Source organism: Columba livia, chromosome 22 (genome assembly GCF_036013475.1).
Source record: "Columba livia isolate bColLiv1 breed racing homer chromosome 22, bColLiv1.pat.W.v2, whole genome shotgun sequence".
NCBI classification, from domain to species: domain Eukaryota; kingdom Metazoa; phylum Chordata; class Aves; order Columbiformes; family Columbidae; genus Columba; species Columba livia.
Genome location: NC_088623.1, coordinates 3,765,784 through 3,785,956, shown reverse-complemented (window position 1 = coordinate 3,785,956; position 20,173 = coordinate 3,765,784). Strand labels below are relative to the sequence as shown.

The window sequence follows — 20,173 nt, the reverse complement described above, 5'->3', positions numbered from 1 at the left end:
GTTATACTTTATGTCCACAACTTGACACATCATAAATCCCTCGCAACAGAAAGCCAAGTTTCACATCCAAACAATTATCCTCTTTTAGCAAATGCTTGATCCATTAGGAATTAGGGTGAGAAATTGCCAGCTCAGACAGGTGGAAACATATCCATCTCGATTTGCCATGGCAGATAAATACAACCATCAGTTATAGCACCTGCTTGCTGCAAGAGGCTTCATGATTTGGAGGGAAAGGTGTTTAACACAAAGCCTGAAAAAAGCAAAGCTTGTAGCTTGGTGGTTTTAATTATATACATTTAGAACCTTCACCTCTTTCCATTATTATTTACTGCTGACAAACACCACAGGAACCACATGCACCTTAAAAAAATATACAAAAACAGATAAATTCAAGTATCACAACAACGTAAGAACTATTCCGGAGGTAGGTGGAACAGCTAATAATTCACAGCCATTATTCTTTTATCACTGTTCAGCTGAAGGTTGAGAAGATTTTAAAACTGCAATTATCAACAACAAACTTGCATCAAAATGAGCTTCTCTGCTGCATTTCTCACTCCTCTCCCCTCCGCCTCCAAAACAGAGAGGTGGAAGCAATAAAGCAGGAACATCTTTGATAAAACAGAAAAGAGGGGTTTTTTTTCCAATAAATATCCATGCAATCAGATATAGCAAAAAAAGGAAAAATAGTAGAGCCTATTGGTTTTGAGCATTCTTAAAACTCAAACTAATGATGACATTTTCTTTGTGCCAGGTTGGTCAAGTAAGAAAACAGGAGAAACTTTCCCTCTCCACCACTATTTTAGCCATAGTGACCTTTCTTTGTATCTTTTTATTCCTTTTAGCCATTTTCTAGTAAAGGTATCACGGGTGAGATCCCACCTGCTTTGGGTTTGGTTTTCTTTTCTGGTCCTTTCCTCCACCAGTCTCCTAATAACCGTGGATTAATGAACAATTACAAGGCTTCATTCTTACCACCATGTAATTCCAAGAAAGGAAGAGCATCTTTCTGGAACATCATGCTTGAAAAACAAAGGAGAGCTTTGACTGTCAAGTCACTGATGTTCCCTCTTCACTTAAAAGCTTTCTAATTTACTTACAAATTATAGTGTTTTTAATGCAAATTGAGCACTAGAGAACATTCTTTCCTTCCCCCAGATTAGCGTGAACCAAATTGACCAAGAAAGCCAAACATGGAATCTGGACGCAATGAATATTTAAAATAATGAGCCTGTTTAATTATTCTGATTGGTGAAGTATGAGGTTATTAAACGCCTCTGAGATGATGACAGGGTTTGAGCATATGGTTTTGCTTTCTGAACACAGACAAAATGTTTTCTGATATTCTGTGTTCCAGTATCCTTTGTTGAATTAACTATGGGGATGAAATACAGCTCCACATGCTCAGGGACCTTTGGGAAATCTCTCTTGCTTCAGAAGCAAATACCACGATCTGGAAGGCAGAGACACTCGAGGAAACGACAATCGATGAATTTCTGCACAAGTTACCTGGTTCATTGCAGCTACTGAGGAAAAAACAAAGTTCACTCCATTCTGCTTTTGCTCCAACATGCAACCGAGTTTATAAATAGATAAATTTTCACTTGCATGTGCAGGAAAACCCTAGACCAGAGAGACTTAGTTACTAAGATGGACCGTATTGAATCCAACAAGGAACAGACCAAGTTCTCTGTATTTTCTATTAAGTATTGTGGTAAACATTACATACCTTTTTTCCTTTTAACACTGCAAACCCTTTTCAGCCATCAGGCCTTTAAGTGCCCTTGAGTTCAACCAGCCCATCGTGCCCCCTGTGTGGAAAAGCAATTACATGGCCCTTTCCTCCCAAGATACTGCATCAAATCACCAAGGAAAGAACACTCTGCAACAGCAAAACATCAACAGGGAAGAAACGACATGCCCAGAGTCCCCAAACAAGCAGATAGGAAAGTTATTTCCCTCCTTTAACATCAGGGTAAGATTTTCCCTGCTCTGCTATTACAGCATCCACCTGTAGAACTTAGCTAAGATGCTACCAGGTTGTTTTTGCTCCTTCCTCACTGCACACAGCAGTTCAGACCTTTCCCTTCTGCTCTGGAGTTTACATTCCAGAGGGTTTGAGTTGATTTACAAATACTCTGAAGTTCTAGAGTGCTCAGCTCCGGCCAGAGGGGAAATAAAGCAGGACAAGCTTTCACTGGAAGTCCTGATTTTCCAAGGGACTGAGCAGCTTCTCTCAATTTTACAGCCCTTTGGGTTGGCACTCTCTGCTTCCCAACCATCATCCATAAGGGAGACCTAATTACTCTGAAATAAGCAGCACACTTTGCACAGAACCCAGCTTAAGTTTGAGACCCACTCGTTTTCTCCGTTATAATATCTTTACCACCTCTATGGTGTTTAAGTGACCTGGTCTTGCAGGGCCCATCAAGAGGTTACATGGGTGAAAACAGCTCATTCACACCTCCCGATTCCTAATGCCATCTGCTCCTCCCTGAACTTATTTTTGGCTTTAACGAGATATTCTGGAACTTCTGGAGACTGAAGGGCAAAGAGGTGAATGAGAACATCTGGTCTGCGCCTCCTGGCTTGGTATCTTGTACTTTTAAACATCCCTGATATCTAATGGCTCTGAGCACAGCGTGGCTGCCTCTGTCCTTTGGGGTGCACTGACCAAGGTCAGAACCCGATGGAGAAATTCACTGCTCTTGGGCTTTTTAGCACAGATTCCCATTCTAGTTTCCTGCCTTTTGGCTCAGTCAGTGTGCACCCGATTCCCACCTGCCACCCCATCTCCTGCACCGCACCAACTGCTGCTGCTCCCCCAAGGAGAAAGCTGGAAGCAATAAAACACAAACCGCTGTGATAATTACCATGTCAACATCTTTCCTCCAGCTCCAGTGAAGGAGCAGTTGGGGATTCGTCTGAATCAAACTCCCCCTTCCTCTTCCATTTCCTCTTGGCTTCCTGCACTCTAATACAATCAGGTACCACATGAAGAACATTTTAACCCCAGCCCAAGACAAGCGCCCTGAAACGGTGCGTGGGAACATGAGCGAGGATGGAGATCGGAAGGACCAGACTGGAAACCATTTCAGCCCCTGAGCAGATTTCTGCGCTATTTTGCCAAGGTTTTTTTTGTTGTTGTGGGGCTGGTAACACCACGACACTTCTCAAGCGACCACAGGCACATCAACCGGGGTCTAACGTACCCCACACACCACAAACCGCATCCTCAGGCAGCTCCCACCACGAGCAGCGACTGGAAAACTTCCCCTCAGGGAAAAACAATATATATTCGAGCTTCTACCTACATGAGCTACTGAACAGAAAAAAAACCTACACACAAAACCCACAAAAGCCAACTAAGCAAACAAAAAGGAGATAAAAGCAGTTTGCTTTAAGGCAGCAGCTTTTCTGAAAGCCCACAGTAAATCTTTAAGATTATCAATAATGAACACATTCAATGTCTTTTTTTCGTCTTCTTTTAAATCACTTCTCCCAGGGGAAAGAAATCAGTCTGGGGGGGGAGGTTGTTCATGTGCGAGCTGCATTTATTATCAAGGGATTGAGATTGCTAGAGATGAAGAAAAGTAAAATGAGCCTTGATAAGGCTTAGGGGGGAAAAAAAAAAAGGCATAGACACTTTATGGTCCTTCCGCCACCTATTTGTCACAGCACCCCAGTAATGAGCACTGGAATTCATCTCTCTAATGACACTCACGGTGGTAGATGTTTTCCCAAATTTAGTCAAGTGACAACACAAAGTCTTTAATATGCAAAGGAGACCTTTGTGCAACTCACCATAAAACTTCGGCGTCTTGTCACGCTCTACAGAAAACTCAGGAGAAACAAATGGCAATAATCACAGGAGTGAACAAGTTGGAAGGAACATGTCACGGCAATGGTGAAGTCTTTTGTTGATTTTTGTCTATACATAGACATATTGCATAAAACTAAGTGTAGTTCCGCAAATTCCTTACAAACCACAATAATTCAGCCTTATGGAGACCACATACATGTCACACACCCCAGCGGCAATAAACACAGTTGTCACTTGGTCACTGCCCTGTTTCTCACCTGCCTCAAACACAAGTGTTGTGCCTGAAGCTCCATCTTCCATTCCTGTCACATTAATATTTTCCTCGGCTACCGAGGCAGTACAGAAGCCTCCGGTTACACTCTTTGCATATGTCAGATATTAGCACATTTAGAAACCAAGAGGACTCCTTTGCAGGACCTTTTCCAAGCCACAGCAGAAGCAACGCTGCCAACCCTCATGCTATAGAGAGCACAGGCTGGGCCTTGAAATCACGACACAGGCTTTGCAATCACGTAATTAAAAGAACAAATAAATCGGACATTTTAGCGGTGGGTTTTCACAGAATCACAGAATGTGAGGGATTGGAAGGGACCTCCAAAGATCTTCTAGTCCAATCCCCCTGCCGGAGCAGGAACACCCAGATGAGGTTTTGTTTAAGCTGCTGCCTGTACTCACGTTTTCTCAGCCCTCCGCACACCAGTGAGAAAGAATCACTTTGGTTGGAAGAAACCCTCAAGATGGAGTTCAATCATAACCTAAATTCAGCACTAACCCACATCCCTAAAAGCCTAATCTCCGCATATTTTAAACCCCTCCAGGGACGGTGACTCCACCAGTGCCCTGGGCAGCCTGTTTCAGTGCCCAATACCACTCTCCATAAAGAAACATCTCCCAATATCCAACATGAACCTTCTCTGGTGCAACTCAAAGCCACTGATGGGTGGCAGCAAGGAGGTTACATGTGAAAGAGCTCAGCAAAACATGAACTCTCAGGGGCGAATCAAACACCGAACAAACTTGCAGCACAGTGCGAACGCTCCGCTATGAACAAAGGGCCCCCGCCCAGCGCTGCCACTGCTCCACCAGCACTCAGCAAAGCTGCCTTTAGCACACCCTTGCAACGGGGCTGTGAGAACCCCATCCCAGAGGAGCCACCCGGGGAACCCCATTCCCAAACTTACACCTCTCGGCCTCTTGGAGCCACCGCTCGCCGGGGATTCGAACTCATGAAACCGGGATTCACCTCACAATCCCGCCCGCTCCCCTTCCCGGGGCACGTGGCAGCGCGGCCGTTACCCCGGGGCTGGTCACGAGGCCAGGGGCGGGGCCTGGGTTTCCCGCCACAGCTGCTGACTCCGCCCACCGGGGATGGGTTAAAGCGCACCCGAGACGCAGAGTTTTAGCACAAGAGTTTGATTCTTTTGTACATTTTAAAACGTATTGCAAGGTCTTGGAGTTTTATGGGATTCACCTCTGTCAGCCTGAGGAGTAATTTCCAGCCCTTGTTTAAGATATAGAACAAAATTGGCGTGATGTTCTAAGATTCTATGAAAATAACGCGTTGATGGGACCAACAACAACCCAGTGTCATCATTCCAACCAGGATCCCTCAAATCTGTGTCCCCGCAGTGCTAGGTGACACCAGGAGGTGTCAAAGCCACACCAGGGATGGGTCCCATTTCTGCTGTTTGGCTGCCAGCGCACTGTTAAATCCATTTTTTGATCATTGCATAAGGTATTAACACACTGATTTGCCCCCAGCATTCCCAACCAGCTGTTGCAAGATGCACTTCGGTTTGCCATTTTCTTAAGAAATAAAACTACTCTCTCCTTCGAACCCCTCATTGCTGTATTAGAAAATCCTCCTGGCTAAACACATTAATAGAATGCATCATTTTCTCCTGATAATTTTTAATTGATCACATCTACAACATAGGTTGAGCTGCTTGGCGAGCAAGGGTCCGCATCAGTGTCCTATTTGTTTGTGATTTCCCCAGAGCACCTTTTAAACCATTAAAATTTACAAACAACTTGATTTCTTATTAACACAGTTTCTTAATTGCTTCCATGGGAAAAAAAAAAAACAGTCAAGTTATTTGCATCTTCTTTCTTAGGGCTCCAGAGTTTTAGTACAGACATTTAAGGATAAGCTTTTAAAATTAAGCAAAACAAGAAGTGCCGGTGCAGTCCAGGCCTGGGCGCACACAGAGCCGTCCCTCCTCCAGGTTTATTAAATGCCCACACACCCCACAAGGACATTTTGAACCTCTGAGGCTCATAAATTTGTTTCTTGGGCACGTTCTTGGCTAACAGATTATTGGCAGGTTCTGTCAAGCCACATTTCTTGTCCCCCGCCTTTGCCAAAAGCTTCACCCAAGGCCAGCACAAGGCATGGCCGTCTCTAATTTCAGAGACCTCCTTCTCTAGAATTTAACACCCAGCAGAAACGTCTCAGGAGGTCACCTGCCCTGTCTGCATCTAGAAAAAAACCCACTGTGTTCTCAAAAATCCAGTGCTCATCAAGTCTATCAGAGAGCCTGTAGGCAAACACATTCTTATTCCAACCGAGTCCCTCATCATTTTAATGCGTTAATCAAATCTCTGGTTCAGGACTGAAGCCCCCGCGTTCATCATCAAGTCGAGATGAACCTATTTAGGTGCCAAAAATTACTCATTAAATACAATCAAGCGTTACTTTTCGGAGGTCTTTATAAAAGGAGTGTTTTCGGTGCTAAGAGCTGACAGATCCCCCTTGGGCCCAGCCCTCTCTGGTGCCACCTCAGCTCAACTAAAACTGGGCTTTTCCTCACCCGTCTTTGTCCTAATGGGGAGCTTGGAGGGGGTGATCTGAGAGAACAAAAAAAACCCCATGCTGATAAAAATACTTCCCCGCGAGGCTTCTGATGATTGTCAGAGGCCAAGACATGCATCACATTTTTTTCATGTATGTATTTCTACTTAATAAATACTCCAGCAGGGGTTTTGGATTTACCAGCTGTCTGTGGGAACGGATTTAAAGGAAGTACCTACATCTGAAATGGAAATCCCCAACTCCTCCCACGCATTCTCAAAGGAGACCAAGCACTGCTCTAGCTGGTAAACTGCATGCAGTCAAAAACTTACAGTGAACGGCGCCTCATTTGCCATAAGCTGATAACATTTTGCAAATGCACTTAACATATAAAGACTAATATATAAAACCCAGTGCTATATTGAAACTGGGTATCACCCAAAAGTCAGGAGTCTATCTCTTTGCTTTAAATATCACTGGGAAATATAAAGGGATCCTTTTAGTTAGTACTAATTACTGTTCGGTCTATCATTAACAGCAACTGCACACACTTTGATAGATGGGTTGTGAAGAAGCTTTGTTTCATTTTCTTGCTGATTCCGTGACTAGTTGCCAAACTTTTTTAATTACTGATAATTAGATCATGTTCATCTATCACCTGTTTCTGCTCCAGCACCAAGTGCAGGGGACTCCCCATGCATGGGGGGTCTGTATCTAGGAAAGGAGGGGAATCTAAGGAGACTTCCCAAAAATCTGAGCAAGAAGGACCTGCTGGCTGCACAAGGGCAGAAGAACACACAGAAAATAAACACCAACACACAACACAAAAACCCACAACACACTTTGCCTCCCTCATCTGAGCCGAATTTCCTAAGATGACCTTTGCACAACACCAAGCTGCTCATCTTCTTTCCAGCATATATAACACATACAATAAAATGACTGGCAACGGCAACATTTAGATTTCCTGCTGATGGACACGGAATGGCTTAAGATATGTTTTTGCACTTAAGACACATCCATCAGGGTATGACAAAGCAAGCTGAGGCACAGAGAACCCATTACAGGAGCCCTTCTTAAAATTCTTATCAGTTGATTCATACTTTGGTAAAATAAAGGCTCTGCTGATGTCTCCTCGGGGCATAAGAAATGTTTATAAAATATCTATTACACCCGGGATTATGAGCAATTGGGAGATTTATTTTCACATGTAAAATTGATAAAATCTCTGAAAATTTAAAACATTCATTTCGGGAAGCGTCAGGTTTGCAATTCCTTTGTTCTAACGGACAATGGTAAACAATGTTCCAGTGACCTCCAGTGGGGACCGGGGGAAAATACACCCATCCTCTGCTTGGTGTGGCACAACTCCGCTTGAAAACCTGGAGCAAGAACAGTTGGGCTGAGATGCCCCTGCTGCCCAGTTTTATTGGCTACTGAACAAGCATGGAAGGTAATTTTTAAAGCCAAAGTCCTTCTTATCACTATCTGGCCCTGATGAACATGGGAAGAACTGTCGACACATGAATAAATCCAGTGTTACGAGGTGGAACGGATAGCGGGAGGAACGCATCAGTCGTTGACAGAAAAGCCCCTGCTAAACTCAGAGGAGCGTCCTTCAAATTAAAAAAGAAGCAGTAATGGAAGGGGAGAACCTGTGTGATGTAATGCATATTCTGGACCAGATTCAGGAGCCATTTGGAAAGTCAACAGGACTAAATATATTAAAAGTTTTCTCCTTATCTCACATTTCCATAGCCACCATCTGGGCCTTAGGCCTGCAGTGAAGTTTATCTACAAGCAGGTGGCCTGGGCCACCATTCTTTTTAATGCACCTATAGAAAAGCCCTGCAGGACCAGCCATGTGCTATTTTCCAAGTCATCTCCCAAAACATAGAGCATCTGATACAGACAACTCTTCTCCCAAACCATCTTCCCAAGAGGATTCACCTCACACCATTTCCTCCTGATGGCACAAGTAAAATAATTGTGCATTTTGCCTGTTTCTTTGTAAAATGGAAGAACTAACATTTCCATAAGAAATCATAAAACATAAGTCTTCATTGAAATAAAACTCTGCAGAAGGGAAATCCTTCTGCATGGAAAAAACACTAACACTAGTGCAGGGTCTCTATTTGCTACTGTCTGCACAATATTAATGTAGAGGATAATATATTGGCTTGAATCAATACTTTCCCCGACTTCTCCATCCATCAGCCCCCCTTTCACTTGATAAAAGTCCGTCCGTGTCGCGTTCTCCCAGACTGATGAGATCACAGCGCCTCTTTCCAGCATGAGCGATGGTGTGTAGATGGATAATTGCCCGATAAATCACACTCTCTAGATCAAAGATCCGAGATCCTCTGGGTGCCGAGGAAGCACACCAAACATCATAAAATACAATAAGTTAATTAATTACAGCAAGATTTTTACCACCTTTAGACAGGTTGAGTATTACTTGTCACACACAGATATCCTGAAAGATTCAGCCAAAACCACCACACTGCACAATCAGGGCCTGAAACTATAAACAATTCAGAGTAAAGACTATGGAAGCAATGTGGGCAAAGGGCTCCAACACACAATCCCAAGGGCTAAAAATAAGACTGAAGCATCACTTATTCCGTGCCCACACAGCAACTGCTTTAGGACTCCAAGCTGTTCCAGAGGACCAAACATCTCAGGAATTCTATTGCATGAACCATAATAGATTGAGCGAGGCCAAGGAGAACAGGTCTGCAAGAAGTACGTCTTGTCCGGTATCTGATTGCCATTAATAGCCGCAAATAGACACTGGAGTGTCCCTTTCCGTGGTGTAACCTGGGGTTCCCAAGGTGCCTCTTCCTTTCTGCTGACCCTCACACACGAGCTGCTCAGCATCCCCACGCTATGGAACCAAGCGTTCCAGTTTGTCACAGTGGTGGAAAAAACGCATCTCTGGCTGCTGTCTAGTGGACCCTGTGCAGGTGCTGTGGGCAGCAATCATGTCACCAGGGCCCCGCTGACCTCAGGTGACAGGAGTTTGCAGGAATAGGTGCTGATAAGACCCACGTCCTGCTCCCCAAGCACAACAGCAAAGCTGTTTAGAAAACACACGGATTGAAAGATCCCATTGCACAGCCACAAGGTATAGGCGTTATTTCAAGTATTTCTGAGCGAATTTGATACCGTCAAAGCTTGAAGGAGTTAAGACCTTCCTGGCAGTTCCCACCCTTGGCCCAAGCACGAGTCCCGTATGCTCCAACTCAGACTCGCACCAACAAGCATGTTCAGCCAAGCAAGCAAAGCCACAATCTGCCAATCTGAGCTCAGAAATAAACCAGTCATGCCCGGAACCCTCTGTTTTACAGGCACGCAATTCCACAACCTTTAATCCTTTCTGTCAGCCCTGCAAGATCAGGTATTAACATCCCCGTAACCTCTTGTACTAATTAAGATAGCAGATCTTTGGTATTCGCCTCTACGCTGGCTTCAAAGAGGAGCACTGACAGGTTGCTGAAGTGTTTGTGGCCCTTGTAAAACAGAAATTATAATGAACACACCACAGGAAGCTTTAATAAAAGCATGCAGTCATTATAAAATGGCTAGAACTAAAAAAATAGGCTAAGCTTTGGAAATTAACAGGTGGGAAACTTGCTGCTGTGGAAAGAGGAGTGACGAGGTGTCCCCAAAACCTTTGCTGTCACTGGGTATAGACCTGGACACTCTGTTCAGGATCTGTCCTTTCTGGAAAGACACATGTAAATGGCCCCAGACCTTTTGCTTCTGCAAAGTATGCATCACGTTACAAACGACCTTAAGAGCAGCAATAGCTTTCAGTAGAGTCTGAAAAGAGAAGCCAAAGAGTTTAAGGTGAACGCATGAGCAGCCAGGCTGTGTTCTCCAAGTTCAAGTCATTTTTGGAAGTATTTCAGGTGTACAGACACATCCCTGATGTTTTAGCATCTAACTTACTTCTTAGTAAGTCCAGCCCAGATGTTTGCAGCAGTGAGAGATTATTCCAATTCCCAGACCCCCCTGCCCACACACCTGGAACAGGAGCTGAACTCCCCCAGCACAGCCCAAGGCTTTTGGATTCGGGCAACACTAACCAGGTCAGGAAGGTTTGACCCAGCTGTAGACGAGGCTTGAGCTTAAGGCACAGCCCAGCATGCAGGATTGAATCAAGTTTAAATCCTGAAAGCTGCTTAAGTCTTAGTATTGCTATTTTTTGCTTGTCTGTAGCCAGACACACTGCGCTGGTGAGAGACTTAAGCGCTTTCTGAACTTGCAGCTCCAGATACCACAGAGTTACAGGGAAAGGGAGCTGTAAAAGTTATTTTCTATATAAATATCTCCAACTCTGTACACAAGCAGCGTAAGACACAGATAGGGAACAGCTAAGAGAAGGAAAAACGTTTGCAAAGAGAGAGAAGAAACAAGAAGAGTGGGTTAAACTGACAGGCACCAGAATGACTCAGGATCTCACTAAACAAAGATAAAGCTCCTTGCTTCAGAGTTTCTTTGGTTACATAAAGCCAGTTTGGTAAACAGGCTCCCGTCTCACAGCCCTGAGACCAAGCACAAAAGGAAGGAGCTCCCGATTTCATCCCTTCTCCAGCTTTAAGCAGAAAATGTTAGCAAACATGAAAAATGCTGTGACTCAAACAAAACCAATTCGTTCTTCTGCCACGTACTCCAACAAGACAACTAGAGCAAATTTCATCCCGACTGCCCTAACCAAACATTATACCCAAGTCGTGTTGCAACAAGACACTCGGAAGTAACGAAAAAGCAAGTAAAAACCCCAAATACCTTTTCTCACCCAGCTTTTCCAGGCCCTGAGCTTCCATTTCTCTTCTCCTACCTCACCACAGCCCTTATTGAAAAGGGTTTGCTGCACATGTCGCTGCTGGAGCCCCATTATTTCAACACAATTCACCTTTCTCCTGTGACTCTGCATGGACCCAGCCAGGCCACCCTGCCCAAACCACCTGATTTTAACACAATTAATTTGGCCAGAGAGGTTCACACTTTGTACCTGCTGGCAAAGATGCGAAAAAAGAGAAATCCAAGCCAACCAACCAAAAATCTTTGGGAAAATAATCTTTCCATTGGAAATATCATTACTTTTCTACACATCTCGGCTGGATTTCCCATCGTGCTCGTCTCTTCTGACTTCACAGCACACTTGGCCAACTTAACCTTTGCAAAGGTTGTTTTTATTGATCGGGTGTAACGCAGACATTTACATTTCTTGGAGGGAGGAAGAGGCAGGAAAGACAATTAAATTACTTTGCTTAGTGATCTTAATTATCTGAAATAATTACCTTCAGTCCATTTTGAAACAAGAACTCTCTGGAGAACAGTGTATTTTAGTTTGGATAAAGGGAAAGGAATTGAGGCCAAAGAAGTATGTTTTGTAACTTATTTAGCTATACCTAATTAACCATCTGAGTGAGGAATCCAAACAAAGCTTCTCCATTACACTTAATTATTAAAAGCAGTTTAGAGGGGGAAAACCAAAAGGAGGGGTTTTTAAGAGCTCTCTATGACTCAGAGGGTAATTTTAGCAAAGAACTGAGCAAATGGGTGAAAGGAGACCCAAAATAAAATATTTTTAATAAAAGCAATTCATTTTCTAGCCAGGCCCCCATAGAGAGACTCGGGAGCTCTCAGATCGTGTGTACAGCTGGAACGAGCACAAAGGTTTTTAAGGCTTCCCAGAAATGGGCAGAGCTTCATTAAAGACCTTTTTGGTGGAACACAAGGGGGATGCTTTGTTCTCTATGCAGCAGCTTGCAGAGCCGGCCGATTGAAAGAAATGATCCCTGTTATCCTCATTACAGAAAGCATTAAAAAGTCCTCCAAAGGCTTTTTTGGGCATGGATTTGTGCATCCAAATGGGGACGTCCCAGCCCGGAAAGGGAGAAAGCAGGTCCTGCTGCTCAGTGCTTGTGCCAATGAGTGAGGATGGGATTTGGGTTTGTTTAGCCAAAAGAAGGGCTGGATATTTGCAGCCTGGGGGGTTTTTAGCCTCTGCAGAGCCAAGAGTGATGGAGCCGGTGCCGGATTTCACCTGGTTCCCCGCAGCATGTCCCTTTGCACAAATTCGCAAGGCGGAGAGCAATATTCCTTTATTTATACGTGAATATATCGAGCGGGAATAACCCCTTCCAAACAACACACTCCAGCACAGCAGGATATTCTGATTTTGATGCAAAAATGCCCTGTCTGCATCCCCGTGCCCCCGCAGCTCCGTCTCGCCCATCGCATTTGTGGATGGACCCACAGACCGGCTCCAGCGGCCACAGGAACATTTTTAATCCAGGGGGTTTATTAGATCAGCAAGGCCAAGAGGCCGCTCCGCTGCCAGGACACCCAGCGTCTCATACCAGTAACGGCAGCGGAAGGTTCTAAAGTCTGAAGAGCGCAGGGGAAGGATAAATTCATCTTGCTTATTTTATTTCCCTTCTCAATTGGAAGTTCTTGGCGTCTACAGCCATCCTGGTGCAGACAAAAGAGACAGTTTGTATCTAACTGTTGCTTTCCCAGAAAAAATTGCTTGCGCAGGATCACACAAACAAGGGCGACGTGCCCGTTTTGAGGCCGTTTGCCCTATTTATACGTCTTTTGTCAGATTTGTGGAGAGCTAAGGCTGAAGAAGACCTTACACACTCATCCAGCCCTTACTGAGGTGGCGTTAATGTCTCCTGTTTTCCTTTCTGTCAAAATAAAAGGAATAATTCGCTGCTCAGAGTGCCAGTTAATAGTTGTACTGCAGGTCCTCTAAATAAAGAGTAAAGCATTGGTTTTAGGTAGCCGGGATAGCTCCTTGTCACTGGTAGATTCTCTTCTGGGTTTCCTTGCGCAGAGTTCAGCCCAGCTTGTTACCCCCCAAGGTAATTCAAGGACTTAAAAGCAGGATACTGTTTAAGGGTTCAATCAAAGCAAACAAACTGCTAAAAATAAATTGGCATCCCATCTGTTGCCAGGCAAGGAATTTAGTCTCGACACTCAGGGGATGGGATGAAAGGCTGTAATAAACACCTTGAAATGGATATCTGAGAATTTCTGTGGCCTCAGGAAAACGGTCTGATTTGCTCTTCCTTCTTTTGCACAAGAAGTTGTTTAAAATGTATTTTTCCTGAGGGAGAGAAGCGAGCGTGGGCTTCTGTGCTATGGGGAGGGAAGCAACAAATGTGGAGTCTCAAGGATTAATAACGTTGAAATGCACTGTTGTTAATAAACATGGTTTCACGTGTGTGGTCCCACGGCTGGACCGTACCTGCTCCCCGCACACCAGTGGGTTCAAACCTTATTCCTCAGCATCCTGCGAAACCATCTCACATTCTGCTCTCTCCTGGCAACAAAAGCCATTCTGTGGCAAAACCTTTGCTAAAGGAGTAAACGGTTTGCAAATCAACAGCATGGAATATGGTGTTGCTGCAGCAAAACGTGCGGCCCCTGGGAAAAGTGCATTGCAGGGGCGCCCTGCACTGTGCTCGGGATAAAAGGTACCCAGAGAACATCTGCATGGAATCATCCCTGTCTGCTAAAGGTGCAGCCAAAATACATTAAAAAGACAATAAAGCAAACTGTGTCAATCCAACAGCAGCGCTAAGGACTGAAACGCCGATAAAAACTGTGCATCCCTTATCCCGCCTGTGATTCGTGCACCCCAGTGCTGGTAACGTTGTTCATTTGGGTTTAACAAATTGAATATGAAGTGTTTTGTGCTGAACAACAGCACAAAGTAAAAACGCGATAGATAAATAAGTAGTTTTCCTACGAGTGAGATGCACGGACATAGAATTGCAGGATATCTTGCAAATTCATTAGTAAGTTCTGGAAACTCTCTTCCTTTTGGCAAGTGTCCCTCTTGTCCCCCGAGGAGCTGGCATCTGCGTCCTCCAGGATACTCACTGCTTGGCTCCTTACACTGGCAGCGATCTGCACTAATATATCATATCTGATTGGATAGATATATACATATATATTTTTAACCAGAGCAGGAAGGCAATAGAAAATAATAAGGAGAAAATGCTTTGTTAGTATGGATCTGGTAGACTGCTCTTCGCCGTTCATCTGCTTCTCTATTAATTATCTGCAGAAAATATTAACATTCTAATTCAGTGAAGCACCACGTGAGGATAATTCCAAGTCTTTCTCTTCCAGAACAACCACCTTTTCCCAAGGGGGCTGATTTTCCTGGCTCTGGATCCCGTGCCTCCTTCCAGCTCCCACCGTGTCTGTCCTTTCCCCTTTTTTGGGTCCAAATCTGGTTTTCCAGAGAAGGCAGCGCTGATTAAATGGCCCATGTGCACACCATACAAAATTCAACACTGTAAACATGAAGCTTTCCTAGTAAATCCCGCTTCACCCTGTGCATCAGTAACTCTGCTGTGTTATCCCCATCGTGTGCTTAAACTCCTTTTTTAAGTGATTTCCACCTTATCCATGTGAGAGATGCTCACAGCTTTTGTTACCATCCAAGCTGCAGGATTATTATGAACCAGAAGCTGGAAATGAAACTTTTAAGATGTAAAACAACAAAGATCACAGCGAAGAAATCTATTGAACGAGCACAAAAAATAAAACCCAGCTGTTTAAACTCAGGAAAACTTGACGGACCAAGATCCGGGGATCTCAAAGCACAGAAACAGGTTCAAACAGAATAATAAAAAGACAACAAAAAGAAGCACAAAGTCCTTTCCCTGCTGTCTAGAGCTGTTTGTGAGAATTCGGGTGCGCGCATGGGCATCCCAAGCATCTTCTCACATAGAAATAACACTTTTACTCCTCATTTTCCTCCTTCAAAAGTGGCCTCAGGGCAGCATCTCTTTCCCATCTCGCACCTTGGTTGGGATGCTCAGAATCCCCTGCGTTCCTCTCCGCCAATCCCAACCTGAAAATGGACACCTGACAGCTATTTCTAGTTCCTCGCAATATAAATAATGAACGGTTTCATACCGGGAGGAATCAAATAGCACCAGATGACTCCTGTAATAAATCAGGAGGAAGGCAGGTGGTCTCTTGTCTGGCATCTCAAAGCTGATGTGCAGCTTTACGAGGAGGGAGGTGGCTCTGATACAAACCCCATCAATATAAAGCGCAGATGTTAGAAGCTACAGCACTTGGGTAGCTTGACTTCACTTCTACACCTTAATGATAAATAATCACTTTGAGCACATCGATACCTAAGCCCCTGCCCAAAACCACTGCTAAAAGGGGGGATTTAGCTAAAAAAAAGCCATGTGCTCATCTGGCTGCCGACAGCCAGCGGCTCCTTGACCACATTGATTCTGTTCCCTTCGGCGCTTTCCCTTCCCCACGGGCAAAAATCCCAGGGATGTTCAGCACTTATTTGAGCAATTTATCCCTTTCTTTACTCAGCTATTTGAGACTTATTCTCTGATGTGCTAAGAAAACTTTTGCTTCTAGGAAAGATTTAAAATATATATATATATATATTATGTCACCATCTCCATTACCCACTTAGATTGTGTGGCTGAGACGGACGGGCAGGTCACCTGAGCACAAACCATTATCTGCTGTGTAGACTGTCAAATTTTATAGGAAGGAGGTGGAAAGGTTCCTTGTGACAAGAAGTGGGTTTGATTTAGTGCTGCTATAACGAACTGCACAGTGTATCTAAAGACAACAGAGTACCTGGAAGGTAGTCTGTTTACCCATAAGGATAACTGCTATCTCTTTAAACACAACAGAGAAAAGATTATTTCAATAGGGTTGCATATATTCGCTGTGTCACAGCAGATATGTGAGCAGCCAGCAGCCATCCCACAGCTATTTCTGAATGGTCAGAAAACAGATATTCCGAGTAATTACATCCAGCAGGATCCAGATCAAAACTTCTCCAAACATCACCAAACTGGTGTAACAACCGGCAATGAGTAAAAGCACCTTGGGAATTTATACTAAACCGTGTCTCTGGTCATCTTGTGTGTAGTGAATGAAGTGAACGCTTTCAAGTGCTGATGGTCTTGTGAGAAACACGAGAACGATCACAGAGCTCCAATCAAGGGTACTAAAGTGCAGCTTACAATTGGAGTCAATCCCAGCTTTTATCAGTACTCCCACACGCCGAGAGATGGACTCTGTGACTGCTTATGAAATGTTTTGTCATCTAGCTTCCACTTTTCAGCAAACTGATGAAAAAAACGCATAAATCCATCCGACACGTTGTCTTACCAACTCCTGATATGTTTTGGCTACTTAGGGAGAGTAAGAGAAGTCTTTGGAGCAGATGTGAAATTCAGATCTTGTTTGCTCACTTGTCATCACTCCAAAAGCAAAACAAACACTCCTGCTCCTGCAAAAATTACCCCTCGTGTCGTGTGTTTGCTCGACGTCCCCCATGGATCACGGTCCCTTTCCATCCATAGCCTGGTCCACTTAGTTACCACTTAATTCCCAGGGCTATAACTTATAACTACCAGGTTAAGAAGAAGGCACAAAACCTGTGGCTAAGTTCTTCAGATAACTCGGTTACCAGTTTAACCACTTTAGAAAAATACAGCCCATAGAAAAGAGCAGCTTTTTCCAACAGAGACAGAAAAAAAGCAGCATCTAGTTCCACATCAACTCATTCCCAGTCCCTATATAAATTAAGGAACCTGCCTGCTTTATAGTGTCTGTGTCTTAAGGCTACAAAGAAAAGCAAACTGCAGAGGAACACAGCATCGAATTGCACATTATTTCAAGGAGCTCATCTAGAACAACACCTTCCCCGACCCGAGCACTCAGAAATCCCAGCTGCATGGCTCATAAAAGTCCTTTTATTGTAGCTTTGCTCCAGAGCGGCTGTTGCCGTCACTGGCTGTGCTGCAGTGCTCTCTGCTGGCACCAGCCTGGGATTTCGGGAGATGCTCCAGCCCAGCAAAAGCTGTCACAGCCCTGAGTGTGTCACTTGTGGTGCCACCAGGCCCAGGGATGTACAGCCCGTCACAAAACCCTGAGATGACCAACCCTGGATCTTTGCCTTTGCTTTCCAAGTTTCTGTTTGCATTCAGGGTGTCACATCTCAAAGCTTCTTTGCTTGAAAAAAAATCCCTGCGTGCGTCTCCTGAGTAACAGCCCCACCAATCTCTCCCCAATAATATCCAGTTATTATTTGCTTTTCTCGCGTCTTTGCAAAACCTCCCAGGAGTGGTGCAGGTCTGTTCTCAGCAGGACCCGCGGCGATGGGCTGACAGCACGTTCCAAACACCCCTGCAAAGGGGCTGCTGCGATTTGCACGTTGTGCTGCTGGTTTCCATCACGCCTCCTCACTTCTGATTCATGCCGTTAAAAACTAGATTGTTGCTTGCTCTGAATGCCTTTGGTTAATAACTGCTATTTTAACTCCAGCCCATTGAGAGCTCAGCAAAAGACCCTGAACTGGATCTCCTGTTGTCCCAGATTTCTATCCAGCAAGGTCGAGAGCTGCCATCCCCACTGGTTATTTCCACAGCAAAGCACACCAGGGAACTTTTCCCTCTCACTGGTGTTTTTCTTTTAATCTCAACCTTAAACTTCACCCAAAGCAAACACATTACCGCAGATCTTGCCATTCTTCATTTAATTTCTCCTTCATCACCGCACAACTAACCCGGCCTGGCTGGACTCGGTGTCCAACCACACGGGGGCCAAAAGCACCAAGCAAATAAGACCCAGGGGTCAGACACCAGCATCATGGCAACGATGGATGCTCCTGCATAGATGCCAGTTTGTTCTCCTTATTAGCACTTTTATTTAATTACCATCATAGTGAACCTGTTTCAATAAAGGGCTACCTTAAAATGCCCCCCGGCCCAGGCCATCCTTTGCCTCTCTGTTATCTCACACTTTTAATTGTAGCTGTTGAATTTTTAGCTAGATTGCTGATAGCTTTTTAAAAAAGAACTCCAGAGGAAGTTAATAGGAAAACCACAAAACTAGAAAATAATAAGAAGTAAGCCAAGCACTGAATATGACCAAGACTAAAAGCATTTAATTGCTTTTAGGTTTTAAAACTGGAATTAATAGTTTCGGGGGGGTTTTAGACTCAGGTGCAGGTGGAAATATCTGTGCTGCAGCAAAGGGGTACACCTGCTCATCCTTCTTTGTGCCTACGTACATCTAGGACATACATATTTACCTATGGTGTAGGGATACCCTAATGACCTGATGTTACTCTGATTTTGGTGTCTCACTGGCTCCCCATCGCTCCAGCGGAGGGACAGACGAGGCCACACAAAAGACATTAAAGGGAGGAACAGATGAAGCTTTACAAGGATTTTCAGCATCAGATCAACGCAAATCCCACCGAAACCCACACTAAATAAAATCTTCACATTGAAATCCACACCCAGAAATTCTGACCAGACCCCCTGACGCTGTGGAGTTCACAGCAATGGAGTCTGGCCAACAAAGAAATGAAGAATACCAAACAGCCTTCGCCTTGGAACTGAGCTACTGAAGAAAAACATTAAGGGAAATAATGTGATTTTCTAGTATTGCCTCAGAGTTGATTTATTCCTGACATAAAACTAAACTTCACAATGATATGTACCTTTTTCATGCATTATTCTAGATGGCAGTGTAAATCAACTGAGAGCGCAGTCAGTAAAGTTGTTATTACCATCTCTAAAAATCCCACACTATAGGAAAGATTCGAAGAATGATTAATATTTCCTATATTCCTATGTGCTCTCCTTCTTGGGAATGCACACACACAGAGGTTTTGAAAGTCAAAATACAGCCATTGTGTGCTTTAAAATAGTCCAGAACTCTGCTGATGGAGATTAATCCCCGCTGCAATGATTTTCCTCCATGGTTTTGTGCCATCTAAAAATGGTGGAGAGCATCAACTCTCCAGCGTTGGAGATAAGATCTGGGGTGCTGGAGCATCCTGGTGGGAAATCTGTCCCGGTCCAGTCCCGCTCCGCACTGTGCAGCCCCACAGACCTCCTAAACTCACATTAAAATAGGGCAATTTTTAATACCATGAAGTCGTTTGTTTAATTAAGGCAAATTATCCAAGGCAAAATGTGCTGAATGAAAGAGCACAGCAGCTTATTGTTTCCTAATCTCTTTCAGTGATACTTGCCTTAGATGTTATTATCTACCTGAGGGTTATTTCGCACAGATGTGGATGCTGGATCCGATTGACTTGCTGTAACATACCTGACTGCAAACAACTACGTTTAAGTTTCCTTCTCTTTCAAATTTTCCCTTTTCTGCCCAAAAGCCAGGAGGGATTCTTACACGGCCGGTCGCTCGGATGCAGCAGCGTATTTACATCTTGCTGTCAAACAGGTCGTCTCACACAGGTAGCAAGTAATGGGAACAAATCTGAGCAAGTCCCAGCAGTATGAGCCAGCCTGCAGGTCTGTCTCAGTTACCTTAAGCTAAGCCCAGAAATCCTTTGCACAGAGAAAGCTTGTGCTTTGTGCCACTTATTTGGTGGAAAACACGTTTCTTGACTGCAGCGCTTGCGTGCAATTAGCTCTTTTAATTTATTTCTTGGGGGTTGGAACTAGATGATGTAAGGAACATTTAACAAAGAACTGAGGATGTGGCACCTGACCCCAGCA

General features: G+C 44.3%; 1 protein-coding gene across 2 annotated transcripts in view; it reads right to left on the bottom strand.

The window, feature by feature from the left end:
* Positions 1-20,173, bottom strand: part of PLXNA2 (plexin A2) — a 452,864-nt gene that overhangs the window by 421,483 nt on the left and 11,208 nt on the right. Inside the window, exon 1 of one of the 2 annotated variants that reach the window (XM_065038660.1) lies at positions 1,513-1,627. The exons of the other annotated variant lie outside the window; for it this stretch is intronic. The gene's annotated coding sequence lies outside the window, so the exon portion shown is untranslated. Of the gene's footprint in view, positions 1-1,512; positions 1,628-20,173 lie in introns of those variants that run through there. 2 annotated transcript variants of the gene reach the window in all.